At 41.2% G+C, this 19,913-nt stretch overlaps 1 protein-coding gene across 2 annotated transcripts in view; it reads left to right on the forward strand.

Moving 5' to 3' along the window:
* LOC127412478 (leucine zipper putative tumor suppressor 2 homolog) overlaps positions 1 to 19,913 on the forward strand; it is a 112,272-nt gene that overhangs the window by 76,272 nt on the left and 16,087 nt on the right. Inside the window, exon 1 of one of the 2 annotated variants that reach the window (XM_051648869.1) lies at positions 8,986 to 9,202. The exons of the other annotated variant lie outside the window; for it this stretch is intronic. The gene's annotated coding sequence lies outside the window, so the exon portion shown is untranslated. Of the gene's footprint in view, positions 1 to 8,985; positions 9,203 to 19,913 lie in introns of those variants that run through there. 2 annotated transcript variants of the gene reach the window in all.

Below are 19,913 nucleotides of genomic sequence, written 5' to 3' on the forward strand. Positions count from 1 at the left end.
TTAGACATAATTTAGCTCAGGTGTAAGCGCCCTTACCGCTTTCTCTCTCTCCGGAGAAATGCTTGACCATGCCCCCGCTGCCACATATCCCCACCGCCCGACTCAGGCCGGGGCGGCATCCGGCCTGCCTACCACTCCCCCCCATTCCTGGAAAGGAAGTCAGCGACAGCCATCTGCGCCCCCGGTCTGTGGACCACCTTGAACTGAAGAGCCAGATACCAATGGGTGATCCGGACATTGGTATCTTTCATGCGGTGGAGCCACTGGAGTGGGGCGTGATCGGAACAGAGGGTGAAGGCCCGCCCCAACAGGTAGTATCGGAGAGTGAGGACCGCCCATTTGATGGCGAGACACTCCTTTTCTACGGTGCTGTACTTAGTTTCCCTCAAGGAGAGCTTACGGCTAATGTACAACACCGGGCGCTCCTCCCCCTCCACCACCTGCGAGAGTATGGCCCCCAGCCCCCTGTCTGAAGCATCTGTCTATAAAACAAAAGGGAGAGAGAAGTCAGGTGAATGTAAAAGTGGCCCCCCGCAAAGTGCAGCTTTAACTTGCGTGAATGCCCGCTGACACTGCTCCGTCCACTGGACTGGATCTGGAGCTCCCTTTTTAGTGAGATCATTCAGTGGGCTGGTGACATCCGAATAATTAGGCACGAACCGTCTATAATAGCCAGCCAGCCCCAGGAACTGTCTCACCCCCTTTTTGGTCTTGGGTCTCGGGCAGGTCGCAATCGCCGCGGTCTTGTCAATTTGGGGATGCACCTGCCCGTGGCCCAAGTGGAACCCCAGATATCGTACCTCCACCCATCCAATCATGCACTTCTTTGGGTTCGCTGTGAGTCCCGCTCTGCGCAGCGATCTCAGAACCGCCCTCAGATGTTGCATGTGCTGCTGCCAATAATTGCTATAAATGATGATGTCATCTAAATAGGCAGCGGCGTAGGCTGAATGTGGTCTGAGGATTCGGTCCATGAGATGCTGAAACATAGCCGGGGCCCCAAACAAACCGAACGGAAGTGTCACAAATTGGTGTAATCCAAACGGTGTGGAGAAGGCAGTTTTCTCACGGGAAATTGGTGTCAAGGGGATCTGCCAATAACCCTTCGTCAAATCCAATGTCGAGTAAAATCGAGCAGTGCCCAACCGATCGAGCAACTCATCAACGCGAGGCATTGGATATGCATCAAATTTAGACACCGCGTTGACTTTTCTATAATCCACACAGAATCACACAGACCCGTCGCTCTTAGGCACTAGAACAACTGGGCTGGACCAATCACTGTAGGATTCCTCTATTACCCCCATATCGAGCATTGCATCCAATTCTTCATGAACAGTTTTCTTCTTGTGTTCGGGTAATCGATAAGGGTGGCTACGTACCACGACCCCCGGCTCAGTCTCGATGTGGTGATGGATGAGGTTTGTACGTCCCGGTAGAGGGGAGAACACATCCGCAAACTCCTTTTGTAACCTAGCAACCTCCGCGAGTTGACTCGGTGAGAGGTGGTCTCCGCAAATGACCAGGGTGAACTGTTTATGTTTTGAACTCACCTCCGGTCCGAGCTCCGCCTTCTCGGGAACTACCGTAGCCAACGTCACAGGAACCGCCTCCCTCCACAATTTCAGGAGATTGAGGTGGTGTATATGACATGCGCCCCCTCTATCGGTTCGTTTAACCTCATAATCGAGATCTCCCACTCGTCGTGTGACCTCAAAGGGTCCTTGCCACTTGGCGAGTAATTTAGAGCTCGATGTGGGAAGCAATACAAGCACTTTATCTCCCAGTGCAAATTCCCTTAGCGGAGTTCCCCGTCATATAGTCGGCGCTGTCGTTCTTGAGCTTGGAGCAAATTCTCCTGTGTTAGCTGCCCCAAAGTGTGGAGTTTTGCTCTAAGATCAAGAACGTACTGAATTTCATTTTTACTGTTTGAAGGTCCCTCCTCCCAGGCCTCTCGCAATACATCAAGCACACCGCGTGGGCGTCGCCCATACAGCAGCTTGAATGGGGAGAAGCCAGTGGTGGCTTGCGGGACCTCTCGTACTGCAAATAACAGGGGGTCGAGCCATTTATCCCAATTTCTAGCATCGTCGTGCACAAACTTACGAATCATGTTTTTGAGGGTTTTATTAAATCATTCCACCAGGCCATCCGTTTGAGGATGGTACACGCTGGTGCGAATCGATTTAATACTCAACAACTCATACTGCTCGTGTAGTGTCCATGACATAAACGTCGTGCCCTGATCAGTGAGGATTTCTTTCGGAATCCCCACCCGGGAGATTATTTTGAAGAGTGCCTCTGCAACACTGCGTGCTGAGATGTTGCGAAGAGGCACTGCTTCTGGATATCGCGTTGCATAGTCCACTAGGACCAATACAAAGCGATGTCCGCGTGCTGACCATTCTAATGGCCCGACAAGGTCCATCCCAATTCTCTCAAAGGGGACCTCGATCAGAGGGAGAGGGCGCAATGGTGCTTTTGGGGTGGCCGGTGGGTTATCCAGCTGGCATTCGCGGCATGCCGCACACCACCTGTGGACATCGCCGCCAATGCCCGGCCAATAGAAACGGGCTATTAGATGGTTCAGTGTCTTCCTTTCTCCTAAGTGACCTGCCCTGGGATTATAATGAGCCGCCTGGAATACCATTTCCCGACGGCTCCTTGGAATCAAAAGTTTGGTTGTATCCTCTTTGGTCCGAGTGTCCTGTGTCACTCTATACAACCGCTCATTTATAATTGCAAAATAGGGGTATGAAAGGGCAATGTCAGGCTGGAGTCGTTGACCATTGATGACTCTCACTTGGTCAAAGGCGTGTTTGAGGGTTTCATCTCGCGACTGCTCCAAAGGGAAATCCCCCTCAGGGAATTCCCTGAGAAGGGGAGGGGCTGCAGCCTCTCCCCCACTCTTGTCATTATGACATGGAGCTGTCGAGGACACCCCCGGCTCCGCCTCCCCTGCCAGAGTATCGCACATTGCACATCTCCCTAACTTCATACAGGACCCATCTGCGCAAATTCCCTTTAATAAAACTCTAAAATCAGGCCAGTCAGTCCCCAAAATCAGCGGATGGGTGAGGCGGGAAGTAACTGCGGCCTCCACTCTGTGCTTTTTCCCCCGGAATTTAATAGTCAGGGTCACCACCGGATACTTGTGAATATCCCCATGCACACATTTCACCTTCACCGTTTTAGTTGTGACAAATGCCTCAGGTTGAACCAGGCATTGGTGGATAGTGGTTTGATTACACCCGGTGTCCACCAACACTTGGTGAGTACCCCCCTTGACATTTACCGGTATCCGGTACGCTGCGGCCCGGTCGGGGGCAGCCTGTGGGAGGTCAGAGACCCGCATCACCGTCCCCAGCTCCTCGGGTCTCCGCACCTCCAGCAGGCAGGCCCAGGCGCTACGCCCGCACTTGCGTCGGTGGGCACCCCCTCAAGGGGGAAAGCGACGGGGCATTGGAGTAGGGGAAGGTGTCACCTCCCACACCCAGGGAACTGGTCTCAGGGGCTGAAGTCCTCCTCGTCTGCGTAGGGCAGGAACGGGACCTGGAGAGAGAGCAGAACGAGAGGAGAGAGGGGAGGGGGAAGAGACAGAGGGAGGAGAAAAAAATGTAGGGGGGCTCTTCTGCCCTCGGGATCGCCGCCATGTGGTCCTCCGCAAGCCGGACAGCTTCCTCCAACGATGCCGGGCGGTGGCACTGGACCCACTCCGCCGTCCCTTTTGGCAGTCGATGTGTGAATTGCTCCAGTACCACCTGGTCGATAACTCCATCCACGTGGCGGTCCCCCGCTAGCAGCCATCTTCGGCAGGCGTCACGGAGCTGCTGGGCGAAGGCAAACGGGCGGTTGGAGCTCTCCAACTTCAAGCTCTGGAAGAGTTGACGACTTTCCTCTGGAGTGCGACCAACCCGTTGCAAGATGGCTCTCTTTAAATCTCCGTAGGCCAGGAGGCTTGTCGCTGGCAGTTGTTGAGCCGCGAGCTGGGCTTCCCCGGACAATAGTGGGATCAGTTGGCCGCCCATTGGCCGAGCGGCCAGCCCCAGATCTCGGCGGTCCGCTCAAACAAATCCAGGAAGGCCTCGGGGTCGTCCGCCGCCCCCATTTTCTGTAATGCGGGCAGGGGTAACGCGTGGGAGCGTCCGGGGTCACGGCTGAGGACGCCTCCTGGCTGAGGAGGCTCCGGATCGCCTGCCGGTCCTCGGCTTGAGCGTGCAGGAGCTCGACAAACCGGCCATCTTGATCTTGTCGGAGCTCAAGCAATGTCTGCTGGTGGCTCTGATGTAGGCCAGCGAGGGTTTGGAGGATCTCCGCCAACTGGGAGGACTCAACGGGACGACTTCCATCCATCTTCAACCCAAATTTCAATCCCGGGTTTCGGCACCAGTGTAAAGAGGAGGCAAGAAGCAGCTTTCCTGGTTCAGGTAAGGATTTATTTTCTCTTTGCAGCACAATTGCAGTCTCAGAGTCTTTGCATTATTCACTAAGTTGATCTATAATCACACACCGCTTCACAAAATAAAACTCTCATCATTTGTAATAACAAAACTCTTGCTTCTTGTTCAGGTCTGTGGTGCCCAGTCTCTCTCTCCTTTCTACTTGCAGTGTGGCTCTATTTATGCCGCTTTCCCCGTGCTCACTGAAATTAGAGACAGGTGTTAGACATAATTTAGCTCAGGTGTAAGCGCCCTTACCACTTTCTCTCTCTCCGGAGAGATGCTTGACCACACCCCCACTGCCACACACACCATTTAAAAAATATAGCCACAAGATGTCAACATTATAAGTGTAACATGATTTGATAAAATTGCTTATAGGGTTTATTGTGTCATCATGGCAATGTAGGGCTTTACTGGTTATTTAGATCAGTGTTACTATCAGAAATAATTAATAATTATTTCTGTAGGTATTAATCAATATTTAAATTAATTAATTGGATCTAACTCAAAACCTCGTATGGGACTCCAGTAAATGTAGTGTGCTACGTTTAGGAGCAAGTTTGGTTATTAGCAATAATTAATAATTATCAAAGATAATTATTAATTATTAAAATCAATAGAACATTGATGAGAATCAATGTTAGCTTTTTTTAATCCTTTAAAATCAACACTTATCAAAGATAATCGTTAATTGTTAACATCGATGAAACATTAAAATTAACACTAGCTTATTGATCATTCAAATTCAATCAAAGATAATTATCAATTATCAAAAATCAATAGAATATTAATAAGGATTAACATTGACGAGGCCCCACCCTAAAATCAGGGACTAATAACTGAATATTAAAACAGTCTCAATATTAGATTGTTTTCTTAGGAAAATCGACATCTGAAGAATATCGATTTTCGGGAAAAAAACAATGAATGAAGGTTTGAATCCGAGCACTGACATCCCGTCAGCATGACACAGGTGTATGCAAAACAAACCAAAACACTTCTCTTTGTAATATAAACAAAAGTTTATTTATGCAGTAATATCAATTAATAATTAATACAATGCAGTCAATAAACTTCCGACTTACAACCACAAACTAAACAGTGATATGATTAGATATGGAAATAAAAAGAATCCTATAACACATAAGGTGTGTGTGTGTGTGTGTGTGTGTGTCAGTGTGGTTAGAGAGAGAGAGAGAGAGATTATTAAGTGACAGCCCGAAAGCTGATTTCGCAATAGCTGGAGATAAAGCAGCCGTGTTCATCACTCAGAGATGCGGTTTTACGAGCGGGGCTCGTAAAAGTCCTGTGTTATTTGACTCTAATGGATGAACTCAGTTGCTGTCTCACCCGCGATGGCGAAAATGCACAACAATCCAATTTGGTTGGACCACAATACAGCAAAACAAATTCGTGATAATTAATACCCTGAGTATTAATAATGAGCGGACATGGCGGTCCGTAAACTGTACAAGCAAAAAACCTTGAAACACAAGAATAACACGCTATAATATTCTATCTCTGCCCAGACGTAACCTCTTACTTGAATCGCATGAGGACACAGGTAGAATGTGTTTTCCTCCGTCCTTTAACTTTGACCCGGTTTCTTGAGGCTCGTGTGATGACGAGAGGCCATTTCCTCGCTCTGTCGGCGGGCGGTACGGCTGTTGATTCTCAGAGGGCGATACGGCTGTTGATTCTCGGCGGGCTGGCGGAGAACTCAGAAATGTCGACTTGATTGAAGATGAAAGAGAAATCTTTAATCTCTTCACTTCTGTAGGCCAGTGGATGAAGATGCGAATTGCTCAGCTGTCTCCTTCGGATCCGTTAGAGTGTTCGGTTGAACACAGAGTAATCTCAACTCGTCCAGCGAGATGGAGATCGTATGGCTACAGTTTCAAGTCGGACATTACTTCCTTAAGCCACGAGGTTGCACCGGAGAGCAGCAAAAAGCTACGTCCGTATTCGGTGAACAAAGTCGCTGGAAGCCACTTTGGAAGCATTTCAGAATTATTTTAAGTCCTGATGATGTCATGTTTGAGGGACGTTCTGTGGTGTGCCTCATCCAATAGGAGTTGAGAGCTCGATCCTTTAGAGGGCAAGGCTTCATGGATCTGTAGTCTGTTTTGGACTCCCTTTGTTTGATTTTGGCGCGATTTTTATCAGTACAACATCTGACTTAGAAGGAGGGGGCTTGAGGAATGTTTTTTATGACTGTTAGGCCTGCCTTTGTCTTCTATCTGAATACATGAGGCCCAACAGCAACGAAGTTGTAATACTGGATATAACTTTACACTGATAAGGTTAGAAAGCGATTTTATCACAATAAAATAATGTTAACATGTATGATGTAGAGGTAGAACGATATATCAGTTTTAACAATTAATCGGTGCTGATAGTTGCTTTTTGGAACTATTGTTATTGGCAAAAATGTATTACAATATTTTTTTTTACTTCATAACTTCATATCTTGTGAATAATAATAAACCTTATCCTTAATTAAACCTCATTTGGTAAAATAAATAAACTCTTTATCTGGTGAATATATAGGCTCTAAAAAGCTTAATTTGGTAAATAATTAAATATAGAACATTATAATGGATTCAAGTCTCCATAATTAAAAAAAAGAGCCCCTTGTGTGTTTTGTTTATAGTTAAAAGTCCCACATTATGCATTTTTTCTAGTTATTATTGGGATTTTGGTTGAGCAGTAAACTGTATCTGGGATTTTATTCATTTTGGACTCTTGTAGCCTCAATGTCTTTGCCCATTACAGTAAGGAAAGACTGATAATTTTTTTACATTCTTTAAATTTAATTTAAAAACTATTGGCCAATTAATCGGTTATCGGCCTTTCCACCACCTTAGTTATCGTATCGGTCAACCTATAGTATGATGTTTACATTTTGCTGTTATACTTTTGAGACAATGTGTATTTTAGCATTTATGGATTGGCCCCATTTAGTTCCATTGTAATCGGCTCACTATAACTTCACTTTTTGCTTTAAAATTTTTTATATAAACAAGGGGCGTGTTTTTTTTTTTGTCTTTTTCATTTTTTTGGTAATAAGCATTATGCTACAAATTCTGTCGATAAAGCTTTACTTCTATTGAACCCGTAATATTCCTTTAAGCATAAATCTAAAAAAAATTGTGTAAGGGTTTATGCTTAAGTCAAGAAAAAGAAAAAAACAAACAACTGGCCAAAAGTCATTTATGATGCATTCTCTGAAAACTAGTACTATCTTACACAGTTTTGCTTCTCATGTAAATTGATCTTGTTTAAAGGATGCCTAGATATTTTTTGTGTGATGTCATACTTATCAACAAACCTTTTGTGGTGTTTTATACCCTGTTTCTACCTGGTATTAAGATGTGTTTCAGGTGATCCGATTACATGTGGTCAGCGTAAATACATGTGTAAACGGGGTGCAAAACGTTTTGTGATCTGATCACAAAAACCACATACGGAGGTAGTCAAAAACGCATGTGACCACATAACATTTGATGTGCAAATGCTAATCCATCCTGAATGCTTTGCGGATAGTAGCAATGCACCACCCCTCACCTGTCAATCAACCGCAGCGCTAAAATAAGAGTTTAAACTTTGCCGGTTACGAGTGGCTTTAAAAGGAAAAAAAAAATGTCTGATCGATAAAAGTTCCGATTTGAAGAAGCGAATACATACAGAAGCACAAGAACTTTACGGATCTTCTTCAATGTGCCTGATATCATCCAGTTTTATTTGTGCTTTCTTAGTCTTTTATTACTTTTTTAGGTTTATTATCACGTAGTAACACACTGACATAGTGATTGATGTATGTCGTTATGAAATTAGAATCTCTCCCCTCGAAATTCGAAGTCACAGAAGACACATTTAAGCGACCAGGTGTAAACAGCAGTGTCTCGCCCGACCACACATGATCAAATTACCCGAGACGCATCTTAACACGTGTTAATGGGGTCTTAATGTGTGAATTTTTGTTATTTGTGTGTGTTTACTTTACTCTTTTGTATGCTAATACATTAATTAGGCATGTGGGCATATGATTATATAATGTGTTTATAAAGTGAGTCATGACTTTATGTCCCAGCTAGCTTTAAGATTACTGTATATATGAGGAAAATCCACTAAACAAAACACTTTGACTTGATCGGATAGGTTTACCACTGTAATCCAGTTTGCACACAGTGTTTACCTGAGAGCAATGAGAATGTTGGCAAGAATGTGTGGATCGGTTACATCAAAGCAGCTCATGAGGGCCACATTTAAAAAACAGGATGGCAATCTCTTCATTTTCCAGAGACGCCGTGGTGGACAGAGAGGAAAAGAAGAAAAAGTTGAGGAAAGACAAGGAAAAAGAGAGAGGGAGTGCGCATGAGGAGGGATTAAATGTGAATGAGGATGGGGGTGGTGAGGGAGGAAGGGGCCACAGACGAGAGAGGGAGGAGGGGAGCAGGAGAAGGAGGCGGTGCTGCAGCAGGCAGCCAGCAAGGAAAGAGAGGAGAGTGGAGGACAGGACAGAACACAGAGGAAGGGGGTTTCAGAGCAAACTGCAAAAGAAAAGAGAGGAAACTTTAGCATGTGGAGGAGGAGTAGGGAGAATATGTGTGGGAGGGAAAGAGACAGAGAGAGTGCGTATGTCTGAGATAGAGGAAGCAAATCTGCAGAGTAAAGTGAGCAGCTGGGATTGTGTACAGAGTTTTACCTCCAGGACAGACTGGGGAGACACGAGGAAGCAGCCATGAACCACACTATGGGTATGTCAGCAACACAGCTGTATTTATTACACCCTCTGAAGGCATACAAGTTCAGATTACTTCTGCTGCTCGCAATAATAAGCTCTCAGGGCTTTGAAGTGATGTGAAATTAATGATTAACTTTCTTAAAGCTAATAGCACTGGGGTAAGGGTCCACAATTCAATTGGAAGAAACTCTTTGAAGTTTTGGAGCATTGTTAGTGATTTCTATTGAAAAGTTCTGTGTGGGAAAGTTTGTATTTGACAAAAAGTTACTGTTCAATGAAACTACTATATTAACATGTTATTTTAAGGATAATCTCATACATATAGCAAGTTTGGTGCTTCTCGAAGAAAACTTTTATCTCAGAGGTTGCTGTATTAGAGTTTAAGAGATGTAATTAGTTATGTATTCTCAATTATGTTTCTTTTAAGTATCAACTTTGCCTCTGATGATTTTTTTTTTTAATTCCTCAAGAGAAATAAAAATGGAAAAAATAATGAAGTTGTTAAAGTACAGTAATAGTATATAGCTATAAAAATGAATGAGGATAGCATAGTTTAGATCCTTTGGTCTTGGACGTTTGATGAGAAATGTATGTGTTTGTATTAAAATCTCAGACTTTTGATTGCATACTTTGGGATCTTGGCAAATCTGAGCACTGTTTGTGACAATGTCTAGATCCCTTTTGTAACTCTAGAAGAGACACATATGAACTTACTGGGGCCCTTTTCTCAGGAGAAATATCTGAGAAGCAGGAAGTTTAAGGAAACGTCTATTAATGCCATTGCTGTCTAGGAGAAACAATTGAGATATTAAAAGAGATCTACTTTGTAATTTTGTTTTCCAGTGGTTATTTACATCTAATGGAAAGAGTGTTAGTGGAGCTGTTTTTTTTTTTTTTTTTTGTTTTTTGCTGGTTTGTTATGATGTGTGCCTTATCTTCTGGTTCGTATCTGATATGTGTGTGAGCAAGGCCTTGTGAATGGATTAATCTGATGTACAGGACTTACGTAAACTGAGCCTGTTTGATTTCTTCTCTGTATTGAGCCAAGCTTTGGACAGAGCAGTATGCTGGGAGTATGTTTAGTGCTTTTATGCACTACTCAGATTGAAGAGCTGTTAATATATGAGCAAATGGCTTAGATTGTCAGTGCACACACACACACACACAGAGAAAGAAATAATTCTCAAGTCACTCCTCACCCAGTTCTTACACAAAGTGTCTTCAGACCACTCAGATTCTTGCACAGCATGCCGTTTGATACATTGACGTTTCGTTTTAGAATGGGATAATGTTTTGATTGAAGCGTTCCAAAGTTTGAGAGCTCCTATTTGTTTAAAGTGGATGGATATGACTTAGCTCAATGGCAAATTCTTATATAGTAAAAGCCTGAAATAGAGTCATCTGTTATTGCATGTCAGTGACTGCTCCAGATGAGATCACCTGGGGGAGAGGAAAGGTGCTTGCGTCAGTGAGTCAGAAAATAATAGATGAGTTAAATCACTCACATATGTTACAGACTTTGAAACTTAGCTTTAGAAAATGCTGTCAGCTCACTGACTTTATAAGGACAGTTTGTGCCTCTACTGCATCTTACTAGTTTATAATTACAAAAATGTACCTAAAAACACCATGTTAGTATCATGTACCATGGTAGTACCATGGTATTTTTTGAAGTACTTTGGAGTACCATTTTTTACACCTTATAAAAAGTACCTTCACAGTACAAAAAACTAGGGATGTCCCGATACAGATACTGGTATTGGAATCGGGTCCAGTACCACGCTCACGTACTTGTACTCGTGCTCGTAAAAATGCTCCAATATATAAAAAAACCAATACCATTTGATGTACAAATGTCATTTCGTAAACATTCAGTGCACAAATTACAATCACGTCATGTCCTAGTATGATTATTTAACCGCAAAGGCTATGATTTAATGAGATACATATGTAGGTTGCATGTGCTGTGCACTTCAAATGTGAGTGCTTGTGAAAGTGTGGAGCTGGTGTTGTGCTCACATAAAGACACAAAGTGCTCATACCTTTAAGAGCTCTTTTTCTCATACATGGAGAACACCATCAAAAGCACCTTGTGTGTAGAAGATGACAGCGAACAAAGCGCTGATTCACTTTGTAGCGTCGAGGCACCTACAGACTACATATTTATTTAATTCAGTTGCAGCCTTTTGCGGTTTAATCATCACATTGGGTCACGTAGAGTAGAGTGACCTGCTTTTCTGGAAGTGAGAAGCTGCTGTCAAAAACACATAAAAATGGAAAGGGCTTCACTCCAAAATAAAAGCTTCCGCCAAAATACAAGCTCAATTTAAAGGTTCAAATAGTACGACAGAAATGTATCACTACTGTTTAGTTATGAAATTTTCACTATAATACTACTACTGCTACTTCTACTACTACTATTACTACTACTACTAATAATAATACAAATAATAAATTAATAGTAACAGATTTATATTTAAGCAATATCTCACATGTGCAATGCTCTTTTATGCAGCACTTTATTCGACAAAAATAACTCCAATGTTGTATTTTGGATTGTGCTGTGAGGTTCTGTATAATAGCACTTCATTTGATAAAAGTAATAAAAATGAATTTTCATTTGATTAAAGTTTTGATTAATTCATTTATTTAGACACCATTTTGAAAATTTAAATAAACTGTGAATATGGAAAACAGATATTGTATCGGCGAGTACCGAAAAGGAAGTATCGGTACTTGTTCTCGTTTTGTTTCGCTTCAACAGGACCACCAGCGATATTAACAACAGATAACACAACATAGCTTTTTGAGACCCTGCTCAAGAATTGCTCACCGGCTGCCCTTACTCACACGTTAAACCTTATTCAAGGACCCGAAAGCAGTTGTGGAACACTGACAATCGCCTCGCGCTTGCACCACGCATCGTATTTGGACCGGTTCCGGTTTATAGCGTAACGCCAAATATAGAAATCAAACGATGACAGAATGTCCCGTTGCTCATCGCAGCTACTAAGGACCAAAAACTCTGATTAACATAGAAAAGATTACTTTTAATGCGTGTCGTTTGGTGTTTGAGTAGGACACAGTGTGACTGTAGCAACCTTCAGCCCCATCTCTCTGTTTGATGAAGGACTCCACTGAAATGCATCTATTCTTCCATTACAAACCATTCAGACATGTTGTAAGTTGTGTTCTCTGGTTTGTGTGCAGCTATGTTGTGTTTTCTGTTTATAATATCGCTGGTCGTCCTGTTGAAGTGAAACAAAATGAGTTTTTGCTTGAATGCTCCATCTCGTATGTGCTGCGTAGAGAGTGCAGACTCATGAACGCGCACAGGAGATCAACGGCCAGTGAACATTTTCACTAAATAATACATTAGATTTCAGTTTGTTTCTCACCAAACATTATTGTATGCTTTCATAACAATCATGAGTCTCGTGGAATAATTTATTAGACTTCTGAATTATACTTTTGTTTCCTTTTGAAGCTTGAAGAGGTGGTTACCATAAACTGCCATTGTATGACATCACTGAGAACAATTTTTTTTCACAATTTCTCCCTTTGTGTTAAGAAAAAGAAAGTAAGACATATGGGGTTATAACAACACAGGGGTGAGTAGACAATGACTGAATTTTCAGGTACCATGATAATAATAGCTTGGTACATGTCAAAAAACATAGTAGCACCATGGTCGTTTTTCCTATTTTTTTTGTAATTAATTTACCATACCATGGTACTTTCTAAAAAGTATCCTTACAGTACCAAAAATACCATGGTACATGTCCAATAAACCATGGTGCTACCATGGTATTTTTATTTTACCTTGGTAACACCATTGTCCTCTCTTCTCTCTTTTACTGTTTCCATTTATAAGATGCCTCTATGTGCCAAGTATTTATATAAGGCTGTAGCTTCCTGCAGACGTATATAGAGAGGGAGAGCTCATTAACTGCGAGTCGGTCTCAGCTGACGGCACTGAATCAGAACTTTCCATGCCACTCTTTTCCTCTCCATCTGATCCCGGCTGGAATCTGTCGGAACACCGTCTGTACATCCACATCCCTTTGTGGCTGGCCTCACTGTGGCATGTTTGCAAGTTTTCAAAATCCTCTCCAAGGCTGTCTTTTTTTTTTTTTTTTGGTTTGCGGCTCCTGCGTGGTTCACCATCTATGCACTTTTTAGCTGAATTACATATTCATGCTGGCATCGTTTGTCTGAGGTCACGCTGGTTATGTAAGCGATGGTGTGGAATTAATTTATCGGTATGTGCGCTGTGCCACTTTTCCCCGACTGCAGTTTGTGTTGTGCATATCTGCACTGTAATTTGGGTTTGATAATGCCAGAAAGACCACAAGATTATTTGTTTTTCTAACTCTCTGCTGATGCTGGTTGAGAAAGATTCAAGAGGAGGGAGAGAAACCATTTTATGATGATCAGTGTCCAAAGCCAGTGTACTGTAGAGATATTTTGACTTGAAGAACTTGGTGGGCCGCACATATAAGTGGTCTAGTAGGGCTATTTAGACAGGAAATAACCTCGATTAGGTTTTATCAGTCATAAAACAGTTGCAAGACACTTTTTAGCATCTTTGGCATTTTAATTTATTTATAATTTATATTTTGATTTCCATAGCCATTAGTTATCACCAACAAAAAAGTACCATGGTACTACCAGGATTATTGGGTATGTACCATGGTAATACTATGGTATTTTTGATCCATGTTGGAATACCATGTAAATACCATAATGCAAGAATATGGCAAACATTCAGTACCATATCAGAGTATCTGATAGCTGTACCATGGTACCACCTAAGAATAATAATAATTTTTTTTTTTTTTTTTTAAAGGTATGTACACTAAATTCTTATTTTGAGGCTTGGTCAAAATCTGGATAAGGATGTGAGTTTATATATATATATATATATAAACCTTTTGAATTTGTTAGGAGGAACAAAAAAGAAACATCTGCATTAGCTTACTGTCTTTTCTGCCGGACTTAGCTTGTCTCTATTTACTCTTTGTACCCTTCTAAATAACACAGAACTGTCTGTCCTTTTCCTTTATATATACCAGAAGGGTCTGTGGCCTCTCTCTTTCTCTCTTTCTCTCTCTCTCTCTCTCTGATGGATCAATGTCATTTTTTCAACCCACACTCAGTGACCAAGACAAAGGACGTTTTAAATGTTCTCTGAAGGAAAATTACCCCATCACCTTATAACCATCCTATCAGTGGCATCTCCTCAGAATGACCCCTTTAGCAGTAATAACAGTGTGGTGAATCCACAGTTCCTCTCCTTGCTTCTGTTATTTCAAGTGTCTGTTTCTGACCACTGGGTTGAAACAAAACAAAAAAATAAAAAAACATTCCTATCATGGCAAAGAGCAGCTGACTCAGAAACAATTGGCTCCTGGATGTTACATGCCAATTCCCATGCTGGACACTTTTCTTGTGCTTGCAAACAGACAGAAATGCCCAGAATTTCAATGGGTTGAATTGACCAAGGACACAGTGAGGGGAGATACGATTTTGACCACAGAGCTACAGTTTTACTAGTCTTGTATATCCATACTTAGTACTACACTTCTAAAACTAAATGATACTCAAAAGATCCTGCAGACACCCTTTAAATGAGCCTCAAATATCCAGTTTATGCACTCAAAGAACTTCAAGATATATTTAAATTGTCTCAAAGATTTTCCCTTATGATGGGATTACTAATGGAACTATTTAAAGTTCTTATAGTTCTTTATATTTCTTGCAGGAACTGAAAGTGTGCTTAGAGATTCTCCAGAGAGTTCTGCCAGTGTGGCAGCTGAGGAAATCCAGATGGGGCCATGAGTATCATTACATTTTTAAGGCCTATTCACACCAAGCCCGAGGCCTTTACAGTGTATATCTGCAAAAAGATCAGTCCACTTTGAAGTTATTTTGAAGCTTAAGAACTATTAACTTAGACGAAGAGATTTATTAAGCAACCAAACACAGTTTATTTTGCTTTTACATGCCGTTTAATGACAGGTTTATCTGAAATCAATGATGACACAATAATAGACCGCTGTGTAAAAAACTTTTTACAGCAGTATCAGTTGCTGTGTCTGGCCGGCTGTACAGAAAACACCAAAAATTAGCAAATAATGTCTGTAGACTTTGTAATCAGAATTTCTGTTCATTCAAAGTAATAACTATGGATTATGTTTTATAGACATTACTTAGAAAACAAATTAGAATGTACAGTTTGGCTTATGGATATCTTTCTGCAAAGTGACCCAAACAAAACTCTTTCAAAGATTTTATCCCACTAACCAGAGGAACTTTGGCAAATCCAATGATTAGCACTCATTGTATCAACCTGACTGGAACCTTGTAAACTCAACTTCATTTCCAGGCTGACTGGTGCCACCTAGGCCACCAAAAGTTGCATAGCAGCCATCCAGTCAGATTGAAATTGGCAATGTCTGTAAATGCTTGCCATTTTTGTGTGCAATATGTATCAGACGGTCAGTGAACGGGCTTTGGAAATCCCTTTATTTCAACAGACTGACTACTATAATTTAATAATGAACAAGGCCACAGGGAAATGCAAATGTTTGTCTGAAAGAAGTAGTTTTTGTCCAAGTTAAATGTTACTGTATTCTAGGACGAATTAAATAACAATACTTGCAACCATTCCTTATTTTCCAGAATCATGAAGCTGAAGTGTGCAACTTGTGCGCCACTAACATCAAATGGAACAGAATTGTAAAAACAATGATTAAAAGGTTTTCCAAATGCACCCCATGTCTTCCATTGGTTAATCAAACAGATAGTCTCACCCGAAACTTACACCATTTATTGAGCCATTGTTGCTGTGTCAGGCTGGTTGGGATGCTCAATCAAACAGAGCACTACATAGTGCTACAGAGGCACAGTGATATTTACATGTTGGGGAAATCAACCTAGAAATGGCTTACTTACTCAGTAGTTGCCTCTGTATATTAAGCTGTAATAGGAGAAAGTATTTTAACATCGAAAAAAATTACACACTTCAGCTTTAAAAAATGACTTTGTATTGATTACAAAGGTCCTGATATACAAGGGAGGCCAAGGATGGTTTTTACTGTTGGCAGACGCTTAGTAATGGGCACCATGGCTGTCATTTGGACCTATGCCAGTGGGGCTTGCACTGCACACTGGATGAAAAGAAATGTATGGTATTGATTGGCAGGTAGTGTCAGTCCAGATGGCAGTAGCTCCTGTGTGGTATTGTGTAGAAAACATCGCCTGCTGCATCTGATTCTGGAGTTTGAACCAGCCGTCTCTTTTCTGAAAGGCTTGCTGGATGGGATGCCCAGGCAGACTCTGGCCAGTGAGACAGGACAGGAGAGTCTGATTGTCTTTGGGAGGTTTGTGTGGCAGCTTGAGCCACTGTTCAAGGGGGCATTTAACAGAGCCCATGTGCTTTGAGATGCTAAAGAGCAGACTAACCCCGTCTTCTTTAAACTTATGGAGTGTCCCCTCTCTGTTGTCCTTCTCACTCATTATTTTATGAATTCCTTTATTTAACTCTGTCCATCATCCCCTGGTTGCAGTCGATTTATGCTCACTTATACGCCACTTGTGCCCTTTTTCATTGGTCTTTCTTTTTTGTCTTTCTCTTTTTCTTATGCTCTGTCTATCTCATTGTCTCTTTCTATTCTCGGTGGAGTTCTCTCTGTGTTTTTGTTACAAACTTTTGCTCCCCCCTCTCCCTCTTTCACCCCAGGACATGCACATGTAGGCCTCAAGTGCCTTGGCAACAGCCCTAAACAGTGCTAAAAGCCAAAAGCCTGCAACAGCAACAGGTTGACAATGAAACTAGCAGGGTCAATAACGCTGGTTCTACAGGCAATGTTTCCCTGCCGCTTTTCATTTTATCCAGTGCTTCAACAAGGAAAGACAATTAATAGAGTGGGGAAGGAGAGCTATGGGAGTATAACATACAGAAAGGGAGTAGCTTTACATAGAGAGTATCAGAGTTTAACAGTAGCCGTGTGTTTTCTGTGAATTTCTGTTGAAGTGTTGTATTAGGGATTTGAAATTGAAATTTGAAATTAGAATTTAGATAGTCCCTCGACGAATTTGGAATTTTAAAGCTAGTTTGAAATGTGGGATAGTTCACCCAAAACAAAAATTCTGTAATCATTTACAATTTACTTAATCTCATGTCATTCCAAACCCCTATGAGTTGTTGCTTCTGTGGAGCACAAAATAAGTGAATATCATCGTTTCAATACAATGGCAGTGACTCACTTTTAAACTTTTCGCACGTGAGTTTCTCTTGTACTGATGGACCTTTTTTAATGCGGGCTGTAATTAAAAAAAAAAAGTCTTACCTTACAATTTACCGCAGATGCTCTGAAGGACAGAATATATCACAGCAGTTGCACTCAGATTATTACATTTAGATTATACACTACCGGTCAAAAGTTTTTTCACATTTAGAATAATAGTAAAATCATCAAAACTATGGAATAACATAAATGGAACTATGGGAATTATGTTGTGACTAAACAAAATCCAAAATAAATCAAAACTGTGTTATATTTTAGCATCTTCAAAGTACTCACCCTTTGCCTAGAATTTGCAGACATGTACTCTTGACATTTTCTCAACCAACTTCTTGAGGTATCACCCTGGGATGATTTTAAACGGTACTGAAGGAGTTCCCATCTATGTTGGGCACTTATTGGCTGCTTTTTTTTATTATTTGGTCCAAGTCATCAATTTCAAAAACGTTTTTTTATTTTTTATTAAATTTTAGTTTTATAATGAAATAAATTAATATGGTGGCACAATTATATTTTTGTCTACAAAACTAATTTCAAACATTTAAGCATAAGCCTTCAGATCAAAAGATTTTTAAGATCATGAGAAACATTTCAGTCAAGTGTTTCAAAACTTTTGACCGGTAGTGTATATTATCAAGCATATAATGTGGTTTTTAGATGTTTATAATGATTGATTATGATAGATAAAATGCTATCGCAAATGCGCTTGCCGGCTATGCACACTGCCATATTGTTTACTTGCAATGCAACATGGGATTCTGAGTTCCTGATAGAAGCGTAGAAGGTTCTAAAACCGAGTCCTTCCACTTTCCCAGCACCTGAAGTGGTTAGAATGAGTGACAGATGGAATGGGAGAAGGCTCGAGTGGACTGACTAGTTTGTATAATCTTTGTTTGACGTCAGAAAACATGGCCGCAGTGCTGCATCAAAACAGTGCGCTCTGACGGTAAAGGCTTTAAACTTTTATTTAGTGATTGTTTGAATGTTTGTAACATATAAAAATAAATATACTGTGATGTTGAAAAGACTATTTGAGCAGCTGGTTCATTATGACAACTGCTTCTGTCTGTCTTTTGCTGGTAAACTGCAGCACGAATGCAGATCACACCAGTTTGATCATACTCATCTGAGCCCAACCTACTGTAATCAAACTGGTTCGATCGTATGTGCAAAAGGGTTTAGCTTAAAAAATGACCCAATATTATCATAAAAGTAGTCAGTGCGACTTGTGCCTCACGTTCCAAGTAAGGTGATGGGGTCCCCCCCCCATTCTACGCCAATGTTCAGAATACTTGTCTGCACATCACCCCCAAAGCTGTGAAGGGGGTGATTTTTCCCCCCTAATCATTCATCTGTCCTTATTTTGGGAGAACTATTGACCAATATTTGTAAAAACATTATGGTGGACATTACTTATAAAGGCCAAAGTATACTTCAATTGTCCGCGTTTCTGTTTGGAAAGCGCACAGTATGTGTGGCACAGCACAATGTGCATGGACTGTCCCAGATTTTATCAGCACATGGACAGTCCTCATCTGTGCGCATCGACGGCACACTATACTGTACTAAAAGAGTATCACAAGAGTTCACATTCGCTCGTGACCAAAAGAGTATACTTTGAAAGGCAATGCAGTCGACCAGCTGCAATCCAAAACAGAATGCAGAAAAACAAAGTATACCTGGGCTTTTATGGTCCAGGGGCATGGTAAATTGTGTTAATAATTTTTACCCATTATTTTTTTTTTATTTAATTATTTGTACTGAATTAACACATTAAATAGACTGCCCTAATAATAATACTACAAGAATTATCAAAATGTTACTTAATATTATTTTAGATGAAGTAAAATACTAATATATATATATATATATATATATATATATATATATATATATATATATATATATATATATATATATATACAGTATATAATATAAAATAACATATCAAACTAAAGGATACTGCTTGACATTTCATGTCAACTAATCAAATACACTACAGGTATTATAAATGTTGAGACTTTATCAATTAAGACATCATAAGTTAGACTTTGATATTAAGTCTATGAACACACACTGAGCCCTGTGATCTCATTTTGCCTTGTTTTCCCTGACACACACAATTTCACACACACAATTAATGACAACACACAAGTGCTTTTGTATGTGTACCAAAAAGCATAATCCTCGCTCTCAGACAATAAGGCGACTGTGAAATTGTGATCAGTGACTTCTTGTCATCATTCAGAATGGATCTCCTGAGTGAGAAATGAAGGCCTGAAAGAAGATACCACATCTGCTTATTTCAGTCCACATGAGCATTTTAGCACACACCGAGGATGATATTTGGGTCCACTGACGGCAGTGATCCCTCTCTTTCTTTGCTCCATTAACTCTATTATTTCAAATGCATCA

The sequence above is a fragment of the Myxocyprinus asiaticus genome, chromosome 21, assembly GCF_019703515.2.
Source record: "Myxocyprinus asiaticus isolate MX2 ecotype Aquarium Trade chromosome 21, UBuf_Myxa_2, whole genome shotgun sequence".
NCBI classification, from domain to species: Eukaryota; Metazoa; Chordata; class Actinopteri; order Cypriniformes; family Catostomidae; genus Myxocyprinus; species Myxocyprinus asiaticus.